This window comes from Odontesthes bonariensis, chromosome 12 (assembly GCF_027942865.1).
Source record: "Odontesthes bonariensis isolate fOdoBon6 chromosome 12, fOdoBon6.hap1, whole genome shotgun sequence".
Taxonomy (NCBI): Eukaryota; Metazoa; Chordata; class Actinopteri; order Atheriniformes; family Atherinopsidae; genus Odontesthes; species Odontesthes bonariensis.
Window position 1 is genome coordinate 29,925,043 of NC_134517.1, and position 6,077 is coordinate 29,931,119.

A 6,077-nucleotide genomic window follows, 5' to 3' on the forward strand; every position below is an offset into this window, starting at 1 on the left:
TCACTAAAATAAGGCATGTCGGATTGCATTTAGAGTTTGTTTGTGTGTTGGTACCCCATGAAGGACAGAGCGAAGCATTGTCAGCACTTCAGAAACTGAAAAAGTACGTACTAAGAAGGTATCTAATCCAAAACAGAGAGCTGAAATCGATGCAAAACAGCTCTCTAAAATGTCAAATCTGCCTTTCTTTTCTAATAGAATTCCTATAACAGCCAAACTTGCATTGAATTAAAGTAAAACTGTCTTATACCACAAGTATGATGAGATCAAATTAAATTACCTCTGACTAAATCTGTTATCGATACTATTTTTATTTTTTGTTTCACAGGGAAAACATCCAAACCAGGAGTACAGACTCGGTTCAACATGTCAAAGTTGGCTCGAACACCAGAACTAATGTGGGAACCAGCACCTCCGAGCGTGAAAATGAGAGAAAATGAAGCGGCTGCTCTGCTACAACAGCCCCAGAAGACTGTGTCGAGTGGGACATAGAAAACAATACATGGAAAACGTTCCAATTTGGCTTTAAAGACATTTAAGCTGCCATCTGAGGTAAGTACATAATTGCAATGATTGGTTTATTTAAGATTAAGATCAGATTTATTGTCATGTATACACACAAAAATTGACACACACACACACACAGGGTCACACACTCATAGATACAGACACCACACACTGGAGCAGTGGGCAGCCATTCACAGCGCCTGGGGAGCATGGGGGTACAGTGCCTTGCTCAAGGGCTGACGCCCCTCCTGCTGTCAGTTTCACCAATTTTTTTTTTGGAGTGGTGAGAGTGGGAATCAAACCACTAACCTTCCGATTTTTGGACAACCCACTCTAACCACTGAGCCATGGCCGCCACATATTACAATATGGATACGTTATGATTTTACTACAGCATCAGAGATGATCTCAGATCACAAGTTGTGAAAAACTTATGAGGAAGAGACAGGAAGTGAGAATTGGGCAGTGATGACAGATTTATTTGCTCAGGAGGGATGTTGTGGACCCTCCTCCAGCACGTCCACCTGCCAGCTGAAGGAGGACGTCCCCACCTGGTGTCTTCACTGACAGCTGAGGACAAACGTCTTGCAGAGAGCACGGCTTTGCACAGGTTTAACAAGCTGTCACCAGGCTTCAGGGAATGCAGAAATGATGCAGTTTGAATGTGTCAGTGTGCTCGAATGAACTGTACACTCAAGCATGTGTGTGTGTGTGTGTGTGTGTGGGTGTGTGTGGGGTACCACAGAAACACTGAACCTGTTTCCAGTTAAAAGCAGAAGCTTCCACAACAAAGGCCCTGGCTGAGGGAGTCATAACGAGGAGAATATCATTTTTCTTTGGCCTCTGTGATCTGCCATTCTTACGTTTCACTTTCAAAGCTCTGCTCGCTGGCAGAGTTCTCTCCTCTGCATCTCTGATGGAAAGAGGGAATGCTGCCCTCCACCTCTCCTCCCCTCCCCTCTCCTTTTCCACAAAAAAAGGGGAAAGTAATAAAAGAAAGAAAAAGTCTTACTTGCCACGGCTGATAAAAGAAGCATGGATTTGTTGGAGGCAGGTTTTGTGTCATCCTGGCTCTAAGGAGATCCTGCAGTAATCCAGCCACAGGTTGTTTATGACTTCCTGGTTAAAATCTCATTTCCAATCCCCTGAATTATTTCCACAGAGGGAAAAATTAAACAATTTGCTTCATTGTCTTCTTTCTTTCGGCAGGTACAGTGAGTAAATTACTTGCTCTCTGTGAGAAGAAGACTCATTTTCACTGGATCACTTGTGATTCCCAGTCTAACTTACTTTGGTAGCCTTAAAAACTTGCCTTAAAAAGCCCTGAAAACAGCTTAGTGAATGAATGAAGGCTGGAATTTCTTGACAGTGATTGAAGAATGAGACTGACAGGTAGAACTCTTATTTGAACGCAGCTCTGACGTAGAAAGCATCAATGTGAAATCTATCAGTCTCCACTCAGATTGCTCTGTAAAATACTACTGAATTGGATTAAGTTTCATTTGTTTTTTTTTTGTTTTTTTTTCAACCCCTTGTCCTGTCCAGCATTATGGCAGCAGAATTGTAATCTGAATACCGTTTATACCAAACACATTTGTGCTGTGCCAAGGAAAGCTTTATGAATGCAAAGCTCCCCTTGATGCCCATCAACTCCTTATTTATTTATTTATTTATTTTTGTTACAATACTTAACATGTGATAGTGCCGAAGAAATTAAGTTTCATTTGAATAGTAGCCCACATACAAAGCCTGCATTTCTAACGTTTCTTCTCCCAAAAATCAAGAGTTTGCTTTAAGTGGAATAGCTGTCATTCCTTAAAAGCTCCTTTTTAAAACCTTTACCTCAGTAAAACCTCAATGCCAGCCCAGTCTCACTAGAAAACCTAATAAGAGGTGCATTTGTCCACATCACTGAAAGGCAAGCGTCCATGTGACATGGGTCCTATTAATCTAAACCAACCAATGTGTTTTGTAACATGTAAACCCAACCCATGTATCTTCATTCTAACCCTAAACATGCACTGAAAAAAATAACTCATACGATTTACTTAAAAACCCTTTGTAAGTATTTGCACTCAAATGATTAAAGTAAAATTTAATGCTGCAATATCCAGTAACACTCACTTTCCAGTATCAAGTAAATTTTTCTTACCATAAAACATAACAGTTGTGAAGGTATTAAGTAACATTTACTTAATTACATCTAAGTTTTAAGTTATATTTATTTGAACAAATTAAGTAACGTCTACTTGTTTTTCATAGCCAGGAACATCATTTTACTCAAAATTTTAAGTAAATTTTATATATCTGTAGTATTTGCTGTTATGAAGTAATTTAGTAGATTTGAATTATTTTCTTGTGCTTGACATTTTAATTTACTTGGTTGCATTACGTTACATTACTCACTAAAATTAGGTAATCATTGCCATAATTCTTTTGATAAATGTTACCAAATAAATTTAACCAATATTCTATGCATTTAATATATATTTATCACATATCACACAACTAAATTACAATAAAATTAAACTTTTTATTTTCATTTTAAACAGTTTAACATGAACACTCAAAGTAAATCCACTATTATTGTGGATTGAATTTCCCAATCTTTTATGGGGCAGCCATAAGTTTAACATTTGTTCCTAAACCTAACTTTTGTAATTGAGTGTGTGATGAAAAGTGAGGAACCCCCCCCCCCCACATTATCACGTAGCAGGACATACGTTGCTGTTGAATGTCAATAGGATGGCATGTTTATATATATAAGCTGTATTTCTATTGGGCACTGCAGTGAAAGGGGGAATTGTAGAATTTTGGAGCCTTTATTGAGGAATTTCAACATTAAAGCTATTACACGTTCTGTCACGAGATGCCCCTTTATCAGGGGTCGCCACGGCGACTCTCGTAGACAATCTACTCATCCTTGTTTGACTCACAAGTTTTTGATAAGCGTGTTATTTTACCACAAATTCAGAAATCAAACCAGCATGTCTTGCACTTATAGGGCTTCAATGTGCCCCTGAGCTCAGGAATTAAGTTCTTTCAGCAGACTAGAGTGACACAACTACAGTAATAGCTGCTAACGAAATGTTTGTGTCACATATTTACGTTCAGATGCACGGATCATGGGATATATATTAACACATAATATCACTCAGTGGGGTTACATGGCACTGAAATGATCGGATGATTGGCTAAATTACAATAAGACTGAGTTATTAAGTGCATGTAGACACTTTAATCTGACAAGAAATTGGGTCGAATCGTGTTACTCGCGATCGGATTAAGAACGAGAGATAACTGGGTTGAAAGTCAAAATAAACGTGCTTGTAGACGGTGAAGCACGTGGTGAATTAGACTTTGCGTTCTGCGCATGCTCGAGATTTTTTCCCGGGGTCGGGAACCGGAAGTCGGAAGAGACGATATTACTGTTGTAGTATAGAGGGACGTAGCTTCATCTTGCTCTTCGTTCGCCATTTTCTCCAATGCCTGAGTGTGGTGTTGAAGGGGTCAACAGGAAGTGGCTATATTAGCAATAGTTTAAATGGGTACAACGCCACCTATTGTATCGGGGTATGACACGCTTTGTGCCTCTGATCCCATTCATTCACCGCCATATATCCAAGGAGAATTACCCTCGCTCAACTCATTCTTATTGTAATTTAGCCAATTATCTGATCCTTTCAGTGCCATGTGACCCCACTGACTGAAGTTTAGCAGGCTTTGGAAGAACTTACTGTAGGTCACCTGCCAAGGTGTGCTGGTTCCAAACTCAGCCATCAGCCAAGGCAACAGGTTGCTGGGCGACATGTACAAGATGCAACTTAGGAAGAATAAGTAATCGCCTTGACTTCTCTTACCTCTGGCCTTCCAGTTACCACCTCTGGCTTTTCATGGGCCGGATCAGTAGCTGCTGTCAGCAGCAGGACGGCCTCCTCTGGGGCCTCAGGATTCCTGATCACGTCCCATCTGCTGCACCACACCTGGTAACTACTCACAACTGTGTCCTTCTTTGGAACGGATAACCAAGAGTCATTATCGGCCATTACCGCTTTTTATCACTTGTCAAGCCTTATATGATTCAATCAGCTAAGACACTTAAACAGCAACTTTTGATGGACGTATCAACATCAAGTGAGTTTGCTGTGGTAATATACACAGCTGTATAACTGCAGTTTTATGATGAATATTCTATGGGCTGTTAAGTTTTCCTTGAAGTGATGCTCATGCCTCTCATATGTTGTGCAGATCTTGGATTTGACTTGATGCCCGCAGTGTGGCGGGGGCTGGGGGGGATTTTATCCTCTGAGCTGGTATTTATAGGCGGAAGGTGGCTTTGATAGAGTGTCTCTTGAGCATCCTCCAAGATGAGATGTACTCATGTCCGCAACCTCTTGCCTCTTCCCCTCTTCATCTCTTTTTTTATTTCCTATCAAACAGGGAAACTTCTGAAGTGCTGTGCATGTGCATGTGCGTGTGAGAGGAAAGAGAGAAAGATCTGATGGTCTGTTAAAATATGGAAAGACTAAAAATTCCTCTTGAGCCGTGTAAAAGCTTTACTGGACATCCACAATCTCCTTGAATTATTGGACATCAAAGAAGTTGAAAGTGGATATGACATTGTGTGCAGAAAGTACACAGAGTGACATGCATGCTATTTATTAATTCATGTGTACTACCTGTATTTCACATCAATGATCATGTTCTGCCGGACAGGTCTTTGATGTGGAGTCATCGAAACTTTGAAAACGATTAGAGCCATCTGTTGCTGTTGTTGTTATTGTTGTAATAGCTTAAATGCACCACATGTGCACCACATAGAAACCAGACAAAGAGCCGATGCTGCCTGTGTGCCAGTTGTTTTCTGAATTACAACGCTGACTCTACAGGGTTCCTCCTCTCAGATTCCAGGCTTAGAGGCTTCAAGGGGAAGTAGTGATGCTTTTATGCTATTTTAACAACAGATGTAGCCATCATACAAGTTTCACATTTTACAGCTCCAGCTGCACGGAGGAGGAAATTATCACCAAGCTGTGGCATTACCTCTCAACAGGAAATGTTGGGGAGTTAAACTGTCCTCCTGGTCGTTACAGTGATGAATCCGGGCAATAAAAGACTGGCGATGCAGGCCTCGCAGTCAGCAGATTATTTTGTAACTATTTTGTCACTTCAACAGACTTTTCTTGAAATCAGGAAAAGAACAGGTGAATCACATGTGAAGAAAGATAATTCAGTTCCATGATGTTTCCGACTAAGCGAGCCAACATTCCCGGTATCAGGGCCCAAAATGTTAGCCTGGATTACACCTGTGCTTTTACTTAGTGTAAAAACAAACCAATCGAATCTAACAGATACAGGTGATGTAAGAATCTGCATTCAGTGTGTTTGGGTAGGTTTAAAGCTCCTAAAATTAATAGCAAAAAACAAAGGTAGACTTAAAGAAAGCATTGGGTGTTGCAGGAGATCAGCAGAAAGGGAGATATGAAACCAAAAAAGAGGAGAAAGTGAACAGGCGAAACAGGTGAAAGCTAGACAAAATGAATTCTTTTTTCAACATTTAAAGCTTTACT